A 16452-nucleotide genomic window follows, 5' to 3' on the forward strand; every position below is an offset into this window, starting at 1 on the left:
GGACGTGTACGAAGTCGTGCGGTTGTAGCGATAGACCAACGTGCCTTTTTCATCTCATCTGTGCCTCTGCATTTCCGTGTAAACATAAACAAACTGAAATGAAAAAAAAGTTCATTATTTTTGATACGATTTTTTGACGAAATAAAAATTTTTAGTGAAATAAAATACAGATAATCAAAAATAATAATTAAATTTGAATTAAATTTTTGAAAAGTATTTTATGAAAATACAAATATCTAATGAAAATTACACAAAATAATTTAAAAAAAAACAGAAAGTGAAATATTTGTGTCTTGAGTGCTTAAAATAAAAAGTTTAAGTTAAACATAAAAAATTAAATAAAAATAATGAACTAATTAAATATTTTATGTACACATCGCAAAAGAAATAATGGTTTATATAGTAATTTGATGTAATGAATTTTTATTGATATATATTGCATTTAACTTCGTGACAGTAAAAGTTTAAAAATATATAAAAATTATTATTAAATAAATTTTATAATATATTAATACATACAAATATCAAATGTGATCAAAATTTACTCAGTTCTGTGGTGTAAAAAAATTCAAAAATATGTGTAATAATTTAATTCAATTTTCTGAATCTGAATTACTTAAATAAATGAAAAAAAATATATTTTTTAATATTATAAATAAATTCTTGTGTGTAAAATAAAACTTCTAATTTATGAATGAAACTTAATAATAAATATCTTGAAGTCAAATAAATGTGATTGGACCACACAACATTCTATGGAAAAGGAACCTAAACAGTTTATTAATTTTATGAGGTAAAATAAATCGAATAATTAAAAATAGTATTGTTAAATATTGTAATCTTTTATTCACAAATCAGTGAACTACAATGTACTTTAAAATTGGAATAGAGAACAATCAAATATTAAGCATATTAAATTATCAGACATATAGGTTGCTAATTTCAATATAAACGAAACTGTTATATTATATAACTACGACTTTCTTTTAAAAGTATATATATGCATATACACGAATGCATATAAACTCAATTATCTCTCATTGAGAAAAAATTCTTTATTTGCATTAAAAAAGGTTTCAATGCAATAATTAAAAAATTTACATTTCAAGTGAATTATTGTTAATAAAAAATATAATAGAATATGTTATTAGTGTAAATCAAAAAACAATAAGGTAGTTATTATGATAATTTAAGAATTGTTACAAAAACAACTAATATTCTATGTAACATATATAAATATATATCATTTTGTATTCATATCCATGACAAAATAATTTACTGAAAGCAAAATACAATCGCTTCTAAAATATTATAATATAATTAATTTAAATAAAAAATGCTTCATAAACGATTTTAGAAGTCGAATAAAAATATATATAAAAAAATTTGAAACATCACAGTTAAATTAATATTTTTATTTTAATTTCATCAAAAATGTAAATAATAAATATATAATACAAATATACTTAGATCTTAAAAAATAATTTTTAAATGATTTAATATTCGCGATAATGTATATAAATTTAAAAATGCTTGAAAAAACATAAACTAAAAATTAATAACTTTAATTTTGGATTACATCAAAAATCTATTAAAATATAATAACTGAGTAATAAAAAAATCAGTAAAAAATTAATTAACTTTGATATTAACATAAAATAAATAATAAAATTGATACTAATAAAAATGTTTACAATAAAGTATAAAAAAATAAAATAAAAATAGTAACGAATAATAATTACCAGTTTTTGTTATAAAAATATGAAAAACCATTGAAATATATTTAACAAGTGCTGCAATTATTATTATAATAACGAGAATAATAGATTAATATGTAATATAAAATAAATATTTAAATTGTTCATGATATATATGAACGACTTACTGCCCTTGCTATCAATGATTATTATTAATAAAATAAAATTTAAAAACTTTTAATATGGATATATATTGGTTTAATTTCATTAAATTGTTTCATTATTTATAATAAATTTGTCTAACATTTATAAAATATTACAACAAAATGAAAATTGTTATTTATTATTAATAAATTGGTTTTACAATCAATATTCAATTATGTTTTTTATTGTTACTGTTTAATTTAAAAAGTGTAATGTTTTATTTAAAAAAAATTTATTATTTTATGGGTTGAACAATAAATCAAATAGAGTTATTAATTATTAAAAATTTTTTTATTTTAAAAAATAACAAATTCATAATATTAGAAAGAATTATTATATAAATTAATAAATAAATTATATATAAATAATAAATTAAACAATAAATGACTTGATCAATAATAATTATAAATAATTATAATAAATGATTTATTAAATATATTATTAATAACTGTAATAATTAAATAGCATTGATTCTTGTGCAAATACATGAAAACTGTTTTTTTTTCGAAAGTCGAATAATATGGCATTTTTCAGAAAAATTTAGTTTTAAATTTATAAAAAGAGAATATTTTTTATCTTAATATATGTTTAAATAGCATGTTTCGTTTTAAAGTGGATTAACTTGTAGAGATTATTCCCTAAACTAAGAAACAAAAAACTTATATGGGAGGAGCAGTTTTATTTTAAATTTTACCTGGACACATAATGGCAAGATAGTCACTGAAGATAAGTCTCAGGTTCAACTAGTCTCAATATTTTAATATCACATCCAAATAGTTTATATCATATTTTATTCAAATAGTTTTCAATTCATATTTTCAAATATTATTAATTGGAGATTTGAGTTTAATATTTAAATCTCATAGTTAAGAAGATAAGTCTCAAGTCAAACTAGTCTCAATATCTTAATATCACATCCAAATAGTTTATACCATAAGTTTTCATCTACGCAATTCGTTTAAGCGTTTTGAACTGAAATCTACGTAAGAGTAACTCTAAACTATACTTAATAAATAGATTCGTGGACTTTATTAAGTTAGAACTTTATTTTTGTTTTAAAATTAAGTTGTCTTTTTTACAACATACCTTACTTTATTACAACTTACTTGCTTACAACTTACAACTTTACACCTTAAAAAGCTCATTTATCTTCAAATTTTTGTTAAAATTTTTTAATTCATTATTCATATATATCTATTCCTCATTAATATTTTTACTAAAAATTCCGTCCTTTCACTTGTTTTTTTTAATGGTGTCGAACTTATGCTTTTTTGTTAGTTAATAACACAAATTTGCTAAATGATTATATCATTTAATTTGCACCTCGTTGATTATTATTTTTTGAAAAGGCTATCTCTGTGTGGTTATACCCCAGATCGAGATATAAAATACAGCCCAGTTTGAGAGAGATTAATTTCTTTCAGAGTTTTTAAAGAACAGTACAATAAAGGAAAACAATCTATATCTATACTTCTATACCTTCATGATACTGTGATCGGGCTATTTTTGTCTATAGTATCTATTTGATGCATGAGTCTTATATAAAGTTAAAATTTATTCAGTACATAAGTATATATTTGTTTCATTTTAAGCTGATGTAATTATAGCATAACCAGCTGTTTTAAGTCAATTTATATTTATCCTTTCTCTCAACACATCCTGGGTATTTTTTTAGATTTCAAATGGATATATTTTGATTATTCGATACCACATCGACTCTTTAAAATTTTGGTAGCTTACTTGATTATTTTTATGTACTATTCCGAGAATAAAACAAGAAATTGTTTTTTTGGGATTAAAGTTAAAGAGTGTTGGTTTAACGCTCAATATTTGCGGAAGAATATATAAAAGATATATATTTTTCTTTTATATGTATTTTACAATAAAATAACAACAAAAAACATGTTGAAGGTTTATAGGCGACCTAAATCAAGACAGTATGTATTCTGTGTTATTTATGATTTTGAAAATTTGCATAAAAGACAACGCAGCAATTATAATTCTATAAGTTTCTAGTACTGTTCTATATTGCCTTATGAGATTTAATGCGATTTGATATGCATTGTTTTTACTTTAACTATTTTTGATATTATACTTTTGAATGCTCTGCAATGGCAGAAAATCATCATTGTGCAACAGGTTTTAAAAAAAATCAACAAACTTAATCGACCAGTACTATACTAACCCAAAACGGTACCGTGTGAAATTTTTCTGATCCTGAAGTTAAAAAACCGGTATAGTTTTATTGCGCTCAACAGGGCGATAGTAATTCTGAATACTTTTTCACGGACTGTAAAGCAGACTTTGATGTTAGATTTATAAAATATTGTATGTAATGTATAACTTATATGTAGTTTTGTTCTTTTTAAAATATGCTCAGAAAAATTATTATTATATTCAGAAAAATTATTATATATTTATAGCGACATCATTTTATTTCAAAATATATATTTTTGTAGTTTAATTATTGTAGTTAATTACATTGATTTTTTTATATTATTATTGAGTAGATAGTTATGAATAGATTAATTATCATTAAAATAAATCACTTAGTATAATGATTGAGTAGATAATTATGAATAGATTAATTATCATTAAAATAAATCACTTAGTACAATGATTGAGTAGATAATTATGAATAGATTAATTATCATTAAAATAAATCACTTAGTACATTGTCAAAGCAATCATTTTGACCTACTAAATGAGTACATATCGGAAGCGATTGGCAAATTTTTGTTCATGTCCAAAGTTTGCCATAATTAATTATGTATTGAATCTATATACGAGTATTCATTCACAATTGTGGAAGAAGTATAAAAAAACGTATATTATTATATTATTCTATTTATTATATTAAAAAATTATTTCACAGATAGTTTTTACATATGTATTTTTATTTTATTAATAGCAAATATGTTACATATAATTATTTGATGTGAATGCAAATCTATAATCTACAAATATATTTTGTGAGCAATTATCAGACATAGCAAATTTGATCTTTCTGTGAAACCCACTCAAAAGCTTGTCTCCTCGATCAGTCAGCTGTCATGGACTGAACGAACTCTTCAATAAATTTGTTACCGATTTGTTTAGCTAACAAAACGTTTAATTGTGAGCAGCACTTAAAAATCGATTTGCTTTTTGTATCTGACCGATCTTTAGCGTTGTTCACCTCCTAAGTGCTTCAAGTGTACAAAGGTTTTTTAATTGATTTTTATCTGCGGGGGTGTAAACAAAAGTGCACGATTTTCAAATTATGTGAACGTACGTCCGTTGACTTTGAACTCCTCACATAAGTTTCATAATCACAGCCTTCTTCTTCTCAACTGAAGAAGGGAAAAAATAGACAAAAATAGACAAAAACTTTGAAATATTTTTTTATGTGTAGATGCGAGATGATCCCGCAGATTTTGAAGTTGAAGGTCTTTTGCCCAAAGTTGACATTGAAAGTGAAAGAACATGTTTTCAAGTACGTCAGACAATAAATCAAAGTTTAAACAGAAATAATAAATCTCAGAAAAAACATCAAACGCTGTTACTTTCCTTTATTGTTTGAGTGTTGAAAAAGCATTTAACAACTTTGAAGAGTTTTTGCAGTTTCCGTAAATACATCGAGCCTTCAGGCGAATTGCAAAATATACACAAAAAAATATTCCCTTAAGTGAAATTTACAGATATTAAATTTTATTACTCATAGCTTTGTGCGATTGTTTTGGCTATTAAAATTAACAAAAAGTAATTGTTCGAACGGTTGTTTGTTTGTAGAAAGCATTTAGTCTTAAAGATATATATTTGTTTTTAGTTAAGTATCTATAAAAATATTGCCAAAAGCCATGCAATTTACTTAAATAGTTTTGTTGTTGTTGTGCACAGTTGTGAAAAAAAGGTTATTTTTTTTTTCAATATTAATTAAAACATTGTATTTATTAATTAAACTATAATTATTTATTAATAAATTTAATAAATATTTTGAAGGACAATATTTTGTTCACAGCTTGTAGAAATAATTATTTTGACAACAAAAAAAAAAAAATTATCATAAAAATAAAATAAAATTATTAATACACACCTTTTAATTATTCGCTTATTAATCAAACATTTTTATGCAATAATTATAAAAAAATTATTTTTTTAATATTCATAATTTAAAGTTTGAATGTTTGAAGTTTGTTTTTGCCGTGATTTGCGAATTTATTGGGAATCGCAATGTTAATGACTTGACGTTTTGTTGATTTACACTTCTTTTAATTAAAAACATAATTAACACATTTGACTAAAACATATTGCAAACAAATTTCTTGAGTTGCCCCATTTTCCAAAGTCTCATTCGTTTTACTAATAAGATAATTTCGTAATTTTATAATTTAATAAAAATGTGCTCGAAACACGCATGAAATGTGCAGCACTCAGTTTTACAACTCCGTACATTTTACGATTCTTTTTCATTTGGCTTTTGTTTCACTTAAGCAATTTATTCCCAGTCCAATTTATCAGTTAAACACATCTCAGCACAAACTTAATTGCCTTCCTGACCCACTTCTCAGTTCATGTTTCGGAGTGTCGTGTTTGTGGTGTGTGCCGTTCGAGAATATGGAACATTTTTTATGTTGGAACCAAAACGCTGGCGTTGTTGGCGTTTCTGGCGTTGCTGGCGTTGCTGGCATTGTTGTGTAGGAGTCGAATACGCTTTGCCAAAGAACCGCTTCGAGCAAAGTTCATTACTTTATTTTTTATCAATTAGAAGAACACAGACTATTGCGGTTAGCTTCTTCCGTAGATTAAAAAGCAACCAGACCGAGAGATTAGAAAAAACATATACATATGTTGCAGATGCGGCAAAAATATTTGAGTAAATCAAATCATTTGAAGATATTTTGTTCTTAATGACTTTAAGTATATATGATTATATTTACAACTTCATTATCGCTTTATTTTTCTTTTAAATTTAGTTAGGCATTTCAACTGAAGCGTGATGTTTCATAATGTTTATTAATATTGTTTCAAATTGAATTTTAGATATTCACACAATTTTTCCAAGAAGGATTCGAACAGTATTAAATTGCAACAACCAAAATTTTTATCCATTTTTAATTAATTGAGTTTATGGCGGACTATATAGCTGCTTGAAGTATTGCCAAACACCGATCATCAGTGATTTTGATATTATTGCTTAGATTTAATTATTCGTAAAAAATATTTTGAGACTGCAAGTACCAAGGGTTGAACTCTGCCAAATTTGATGTTTAAAGCCAGTGTTCATTAGCCAACTGACCCAAAGCCGTACTTAACTTTGTTCGAACTTGAAGTTTTGTGAATTTGCTGTGAACGTTTATAAAGAAATTGACTTGCTGTTTTATGGTTTATAAAAACATAAACCAGCTGTGGAATAATTGAATTAATTATTATTAGATATTTTAAATGTTATATTTCATTACTAGAGGTATTAGTAGAGACATTATTTATTGCATGCTTTTAAATCATTCTTTCTTGTATATTAAACCTAATCTAGAAACTTAACTGTAATTTAGTACTGTTCAAAACCTCACTATAAAATACAATAGTTTCTTTTTAGTAAAATAATCACTAATCACTACATAAAGGACTTTAATTTTAATAAACATTAATTCTTTATTAAGATTTAAGATAAGATAAAAGATTTATTAAATCTTTTGTTTGCTATTCTGATAGCATAGTCGATACCAGGAATACCAATGACTAAGTTTCGAGATTTTACTTTTTTCATATCCTACAGGTCCCAGAAATATTTAAGGTGAGTTGGTCGGAATTTCATTCGTTGAGATTAGATTATTAATGATATTATTTCCCTATAACACGAGTACAATAGGCTTTGCTGGTCTTACATTTGGTAACAAGAAAACAACCATTACTATTTAATTACCATCACCGTTATTATTTAATTTTACTTTTAATTTAAATTATATATTAATATCGAAAATTTGTCCAAAACATAGCAAAGATATTACTTCTTGATTCTGATATTAAAAAACAATATGAAATAAAGAAAATCAAAAAGATATTTGTTTCTCAAAATGTATGTAATATGTAAATATATATAAATATCTGAATGCTATTATTCGGTGGTTTGCATTTATTTTGTCATATCAGGTTATTTACAACAATTTTTAACTCTATGAGCAGTTTTTCCTCTCCATTGTTAATTCTTTTTTTTCACGTTTTTTAGTCCTGTTAGCTTACAATTTGACTATGACTTTGACTTATTTTTTTAGTGGTCAAATTTCATAACATTTTGAACTTTGTGTAATTCCAGTTAAGTCGAGCAATAACTACTTGCATGAACGGAGTGAAGGTGTTTAATTTAAAATTTATATGTATGGTGTGGTAACTTTAATAATATACGGCAATAGTGATGTTTTTCTTATAAATTTTGTAATAATTTGTTTTTTAATAAATTAATGTCATTGCGGTTATATATCATATTATTAAACTTTTATTTTTTGTATTGATGCTTTAAATTATCGTATTTGAAATTTATCTAGTTTATTTATTTTTCCTACAGTTTATAATTTTTATTGCACTTACATTATGATTATGGAATTCATGTTCTCAAATGATTTAACTGGAAAGCTAATGACGAATGACTTCAATGAATATCGTATAGCACATTTTTTTATTAATCATAGAAATTAGTTTATATAATTGATTAATTGGATACCAAAATAAAATACCACACATTATTGCCTTCCTGTGGAACGATAAGCTGCTCCTATTATTCATTAATATAAAATATTATTTATTGTTGATTGTTTATATTGTAGATTTATTGGATACTAAATTAAAATACTATAGATTATTGAAGAGATAGCTTTTTTGCCTTCTTGTGGAATGATGAGTTGCTCTTTTAATTCATTAATAAAAAATAATTATTAAATTTTTTTATATATATATATTTGTATTTTTAAATGACTAGAGCACCATTTTAAATAATTTTATGTAATATTTTTTGCATATACATATATGATTTAAAATACATTTATTTTTTATTTTTTTTTTATTTGTTACATAATTTATATTTATTTGATGGTGACATCGTAACTTTCCTTATCACTGCTTAGCAATCAGTAATTAAAATAAAGAATTTTAAATAAAATACATATTATTCTGAAAATTTCAATAGTTGATGAATATTCACTATGTAAAACCTTCAGTTGTTTTAAGGCCATTGGCGTACACTTTTTATAGCATCCAAAGAATCACTGACCTTAGTGAGCATATAAAAAGTTTAGTATATAAAAGTGCAAAGTCTATTGAAGTTTAGGACAGACAAACAGACAGCCACCTGTCCATGGTTTATTGTAGTGTTTACAGAACCATTTACGGAAAACATGTAAATTAACCTCAACAAAGTAGACACTTTATTAGTAAAAGGCGTTGCAAGCTCATATTTTATGCATTCAACAAAGAAGACGGGATTGAATTACAAACCGCAGAACAGTCAAGAAATCCATTGCAGCACAACTGCACAATGAATGTGATCCCTGGAAAGCAGCCTTGAATAATTCAAATCCATTTATGTGATTCGCATAATAATTAGTTAAGCAAACTTCTATATAAAATAATAAATAGAATTCAAAAATATATGAGAAAGATTAACTATTTTTCGCACTCATACACGAATTGCAAGAAATAATTTTTAGAAGAGATAAGCCTTAAACGATATAGTAGGATTACTATGTATCGAATGATTAAAGTCTAGTCTCCGCTTTATGGATAATTAGTGCATAGATTTTCTAGGTAGTTATTGGATAATAAGATTTTTTGAACAATACTTAACGTATATATTAAAACAAATATAGATTTTTACTACTTTTTTAATCAAAAGTGTTAAAAAAATGATTTTATGTGTTTGGTCACCTAAATACAGGATTTCCTACAAATTATTTGGTTCTTCTTTAATTTTATTATCTCTTTTATTGGTCATTTTCAATTTCCTGCTTTTTCAGGTTTGTTCTATAGTTTTTGCACTTTTTACTCCGTCTTGTCGTGTTTATATAGTATTTTATTACTTTGCTTTATTAGGAGAGTGCAGTGAACTTTCAACTGAATCGTGGCTGGTTTAAGAAAACAATTTTTGTTTTATAACAATATTTATATATAGATAGGTACATATAGAGATAGATACATTCATGCATATTTATACATTTATACATTTATACTACGTGGTATGTTCCACAGTTGTTGTCTGTATTCAATACATTTTGTGGAGAGCTGCTTCACAGGTGTGTGCTATTTGCTCGTTATGTGCAAAATTGATGTAAGAAAGTAGTTGAGAGACTTTACTAGTTCTTCTAAAAGTTAGTGGTTGATTGGGAGTTTTTAAAATAATCTTTGTTCTAAAGTAAATTAAGCATAGAATTTATTCTGCCGGTTTTTTACTACCTAATGTGAATCTTGTAACTAAATTGAGAGTTGATACAAATACAAAAACAAAACATTTGCAACAATAACGATGTTGTCTTGTGAATATGGGAGTCTGTTTAAATGTAGAAAATTATTTAAGTATTTATAACTGCTAAAGAGCAAACTAAATGTTACAAATGAATAATTTGAAATTGATATTATTTAAAATTTTAAATGTAACGTTACTATTTGTTGGAAAGATGAAAGATATATTGACAAATAAAAAAATTCACTTACTAATAAGAACATTATTAATATTTAATTTAATTAGTTTAGGTAATGATGTAAAAATCTTGATACCCAAATATTAAATAGCGAATAAATACAAAATACTAAATTATTTTATGAATATATTTTGTGATAAAAATTATTAATTATCTGAATAGAACTGAATTGCAATTCTTTCATATCAAACCATATAAACTTATCTCAAACTTTGGTTCTTATAAGAAATTTAATTCTGTTTAACTGCATAGATCTTTTTAAATAAATATATAAATTTTTAAAATAATATTTATTTTACATGAAATGAACAAAGTTAATTGAACTTTCATTCCATGACGAGAAAAGTGGTTAGTTCATTAATTTAGCAACATTTTCACACCGAAACTTACTGACGTTCAACGTTTCAACGGCATTCCATTTTGTGAATTTATTTTATAATTTTTAAACTTTTATGTTTTTAGTTTTATTGCTTCGTAGTAACGACTTTTAAGTGTTCATACTCGTATAATTGTGCTAAGTTGCCTTCATTTTAAGGTTTTACGGTTGTTCAAGTATTTTGTGGGTGGTCAACATTTGTAGGTTTTCTAAACATTGTTTTATGCCGTCCTCATTAATTATCTCTACAACAAACCTCTTGTGTTATTGAAACGTTTTACATTGAGTTTTCCCATTTCCTGTTAACATGTGTGGCAACTGTTAACCTGCATCAATCCAATAAAATTAATTGCTTATAAAGGTTGTATGAGTGTGTCAAGATCATCGAAGATTTCATGGAGTTTAGTTTCAAATTGATTTATAGTACATAGAAAAATGAACAGAAATGACCAACATTTGATGTATTCTAATTAAGTAAACATTTATATAAATTTTTTAACAGTTCACATTTTTTTTTTAAAACCTAAGACAAGAACTTGACTGCCCACCATTTAAAAAAAAAATTTAATTACGTTGAAGACACATTTAAAGTCAATGTTTTTTAGTGATGAATTTATACATCAGTTTCCAAATGAATTAACTAAAAGTATTGAAATAATATGATTAGAAGTAGTGATCGTTTCATGTTTAAATTTAAATGATTCCATAATAATGTACTTACTTGTGGACCTGTAAGCAGGAACTATCATTGGTGGAAAGAACTTCGTGTCGTGGAATTGGAACTGAGAGTTTTGACATATTTTTATTAATTTAAAAGTCGAAATTAAGTTTTCAGGAAGAAAAAAAAAATGTTAGTAGGAAAAACCTTTAATTTTTTCACATAAATATACGTTCCTGTTGAGTCTTTTTCGAGTTAGTGCATCTGGGCACTTTTAATCTTTGATAGCTGGGGAGTTTCTGCAGAGTCCCACCCTTCTCAATGACTAATTTAAGTATTCCTCGAAAGCTTCATGATTATTTGAGGACTGATCTAAGATCTGCGTACCGCTCCGTGCGACTAGAGACTATTCTAAGATTAGATAGTGCTAAGTAGGACAGCCCTTTGGACTGATGAGTGTTGATTCTTACACGGAAGGATATCATGTATATACATCTAATATGGATTTGGATACATCTAATTTGGATATAGGTGGATATAATAAAATAAACATTTAAATTAATAATTAGGTAATTATAGAAGTGTACAATTTTTCATAAGAGTTTGGAAAAGGTTACCATTTGTTTGTCCGACTCCTAATCTATTGTCTAGCTAAAATTATTGTGGCAGTATATCACTTTTATTAAATTATCTACTATTCTAATTTTAAAAGATTTTATCGAAGCTCTGCTAAGCACTGGCTGGCCTATGCTAGTGCCTGAATTCATCTACCATTTATCCATCTATTTCCGCTTGTGTGAATTTCTAATTTTCAATGATATTTTTTGATGTGATAAAATTACTTATATAAACTATCGGTTTCTCTGTTTAGATATTCTTCTAACTTAACTAGATATATTATATTTACAGATTATTTCAAATAAATTAAACATTAATAGTTTAGTGTTCCATGATTTAGTTTTTAATTGTACATTTTGCTATTTTTTTTTTTGGTTTTTATGTTCTTCCAAAAATCTTGCCCTTATATTTGATCCAGTTAAAAGGTATTCGGGATCTGTGTTTGGTCCACGCTTTTCGGGTGTCAGTTTCTACATTTGTGAAATTTTTAAAAAGTAACTAATTTAGATTTTTTATATACAAGTATTTATATTTAAATATTATATATAATCAAAGCACTTATAGCAAGTTACTGTCACGTAGATAGACCTTTCCATCTCTTTATTTCATTGGCACTCAATATTTTTTCTCTTGTATTTACAACAACTATAAAAACATAACTCAACAAAAATTATTGTTATTCTGTTGATTTATGCTAATTGCTAAAAAATAAAAATAAAATAACATTTTATAGGTTATGTCATAACAGACGTTTTCAATTTTAATAAATTTAATTACTGAACACATTTAGTATTTTATATAGTAGTATAGAAAATATATATTTAACTTAAGTAGATGTTATGACGCAACATACTATGCCATATATTAATACTTATTTATATAATTGAAATATGTAAATTATTATTAAAAAATAGTTATCATAAAATAGTATAATTAATTTTTAAACCATTATTTCTCGAAAAACTGTGAAAACGGTATATATAGAATATGCAGCACGAAAAGAAAAAAAATATTAAACATTCAAATGTTATATAAATTTCCATAAAATCATAAATGTAAACATAAAAATTTATTTATAATAAAATTTTAATTCGAATTTTTTCTTAAATTTTTTTAAACGAATTAAATCATTTCACTTTTCTCAAATCTCGTTGATAAAATCTGCCTGATCATCCGAGTTTTCACTTCATTAATAAAAACATTAAAGATCTCTAATAAAATGATATTCCTACGCAAAATGCAGTTTTATAGTTAAAATTGAAGATTTATTCTCTAAACAGTATAAATAATGAGCGATCAAATTTATTTCAATGACATTAAATTTCAGATAAAAATGCACATTAAAGTCAAATATTAACAACTTCATAGCTGCGTGGTTGGTTTAATTTGATTATTTAATTGATTATTAACTAATTTTTGAATTAGAGAATTTTTAAAATGAATTAAGTTTAAATAATGCTTTTCTTAGTTTGATTTGATACTCTGGAATTGATAAGAGTGTATCTATACACATTTTATTTCTTAAAATAAAAACGAGTAGTTTAACTCCTACTTAATGTTAGATTAATTACAGTACATTATAAATCTTTTTATATAGGTTTTAATGATCAAGTTTATGTATATTTTGATTATTATATTTGCTTTATTTATTTTAAATGATATATTATTTATATAAACTACTAAAGTTAACGTACACGAGTAAACACCGTAAATATTTTAATGTATTTAATACAGATATGTAGTTAAAGAGATATGAAGCGTTTTTAGAATGTGTAGTTAAAGTTTTCTTTTTTGACTCTACTGGCGATTTCCATTCTAATCTCTGACATTTTCAATGACATTAGCTTAAATGATTGATGGATTCCTTTAAAACATTTGAAACATATCTTTACAACATGGAACTCGCTGGTTGTATTAGATGTCCGTCAGTGAGTGTACTACAAAACACATTCAGGCCTTCAGTTTGCTGAAATTTTTCTGTGGATTATGTTTTTCATTATCCCAATTTACTCATCGCAAACTCGGCGACTGTGTGGTCAGTTACACGGTCACTGTTTTGAAGAATCTGTTTGATTTTGTATATATTTACTGTTTGGTTTTTCTAGCGGTGCTATGTCATCGTCCTGAAAGTACTCGCAACCATCAGTGAATTTGCAAAGTCAGCATATAACATGATTTTAACGATTTTAAAATATCATTCCATATCTAATCTCTGCTCCATATTTCTTTTTCAATTGGCATAGACAAAGTGATTTTACATAAAACGTCAATTAATAGCGAAATATTGCGGGATTATTGACCGGTCACTGTAGATTGAATAATCACCTACCGAAATTAGAAATTCAATCCAAGTCAGACTGCATATACTGTAGAGAAGAGAGACAAACTGCATACTATGTGCTTCGGGAGAGACACCTAGGAGAGTATTTTACCGTCTTTCCTTAAAGAAATCGAACTTGGAAAAATACTCTATCTTGAGTAAGGGGCACAAGAGATAATTTAGGTCGCAGTGCACGATTCCTCCTTTTCAAAAATAATACTAAGCGAAATATCTAGTGAATTCAGACAAAATGTGATAAAGTATTCGCTATTCCCCTACCATCATTCACAAATAGATGTTATTGCAGTAAAAATCTTATGTTTGCTTATGAATGTATGTACACTAGGGTGCCATTAAGGTATATGGGCTATTTTTCTTTTGTAAAATCGGTTGACGGAAAAAATAATAATAACACAAAGTTTTGAATGAGTGAATAGTTTATTTTAAATAGATCTATAACTTTTAGGAAGACAGTTTTTATGTAAAATTAAATATGTCGCAGATATAAGTAATCAAAGATGAATTTTATGGAATAAATCGTTATTTTCCAATCTTTGAGGCTCCTGGGGCACCATTTCCACTTATCCAATTGAACTAAAATTTCACACAGATTATTTTTTTAGTAAAATGAACCGATCTGGGGGGTGCCTCGGGCAATTTTCCGATTTTCGAAAATTAATGGCACCCTAAGGTACACATATATCAATAAATATATATGTAAATATAACTTACATTTTACACATTATTCTACAGCAGTTCAAAAAACCCTTAGTGTATTTTATAAAAATAAAATTCAAAATAATCACAGTTTTACATGTTTTTGTATCGACAATTAATACCAATCCCAGTTTCCATGAAAAACGAAATTTTTAACATTCCCTGTTCTTATGAATAAATGTCGAAAAAATTCCATATAAAATTATTGCCCAATGGTGCTGAACGAAAATTTGTCGCCATGATCAATTCAATGAACTGACTTTGAACGCCTTGACAAATGGTGCAATAAAAACAGATCAACGATATCTGAGCAATAAATTGCAATATTGCCAATATACGTAATTTATTTGGGTCAATAACAAAAACTGTGGGAGCAATTTTAGCAAAAAAAAAGTTATTTTTATTGTAAATGAACTGAAAATAAAAGATCATTTCAAAGAATGCGAACGGATATTATTGATAATGATCGCGTCGCAAAAATGTTCGCCATCACATCAAAGTTCTTCAGTTCTGAGTTCTAAGTTGTGAGTTCTGAATTTTGGGGGAACACTTCAGGTTCACATTGAATGTTAACTCATACGTAAAACAAGTCAATGTACACACAAAAGATATTTGTCAACACTCTCCAATATCACCTACGTTCATATATGAATGGTTTCCGATCGTATCGCGACGAAACGTATTGCCTCGATTTATTGTCGATCAAATGACAAAATTGCTCATTTTCTGTTCGACTGGTTCGAATCTGTTGGAAGTGCTCTTGAACCGTTTTTATTGTCTTTTCGGCTTTGTTGCTGAAATTCAATTGATTTCGTATGTCATTTGGGTGGTCTCTGGAGCCAGTGATGCACGTTATTCACATGAATTAGGTGAGGTACAAATTTAGTTTTGTGTCTTTTATAGTTACTCGAAGTCTTGTCTTGTTTTTTTTGTTTGTTTCATTTTTTGTGAGGTGTGGACATTATAACAATTAAATAACAATATCTGATAACCATGACTAAACGTAATTTAGCTAATATAATTTCAAATATTTCAACAACAATGAAAAGTAACAAAAACCAAATAACAAAAAAACTTTTGATAAATGTAATTTCAAATTAAATTATGAAAACTCTTTCATAAAAAATTGCAATATCAAATTTTTTTATTTATTATCTGAAAAATGGTACTTTTTTATTCGAACACTTTAGCAA

At 25.8% G+C, this 16452-nt stretch overlaps 1 protein-coding gene across 1 annotated transcript in view; it reads left to right on the forward strand.

Annotated features, from left to right (window-relative positions):
• Positions 1-608: 608 nt before the first annotated feature.
• The window catches only part of LOC119682436 (putative uncharacterized protein DDB_G0274535), a 28580-nt gene continuing 12736 nt past the window's right edge, over positions 609-16452 (forward strand). Inside the window, exon 1 of the mRNA XM_038095885.1 lies at positions 609-793. The gene's annotated coding sequence lies outside the window, so the exon portion shown is untranslated. The remainder of the gene's footprint in view (positions 794-16452) is intronic.

The sequence above is a fragment of the Teleopsis dalmanni genome, chromosome 1 (assembly GCF_002237135.1).
Source record: "Teleopsis dalmanni isolate 2A chromosome 1, ASM223713v2, whole genome shotgun sequence".
In the NCBI taxonomy this organism is placed as follows: Eukaryota; Metazoa; Arthropoda; class Insecta; order Diptera; family Diopsidae; genus Teleopsis; species Teleopsis dalmanni.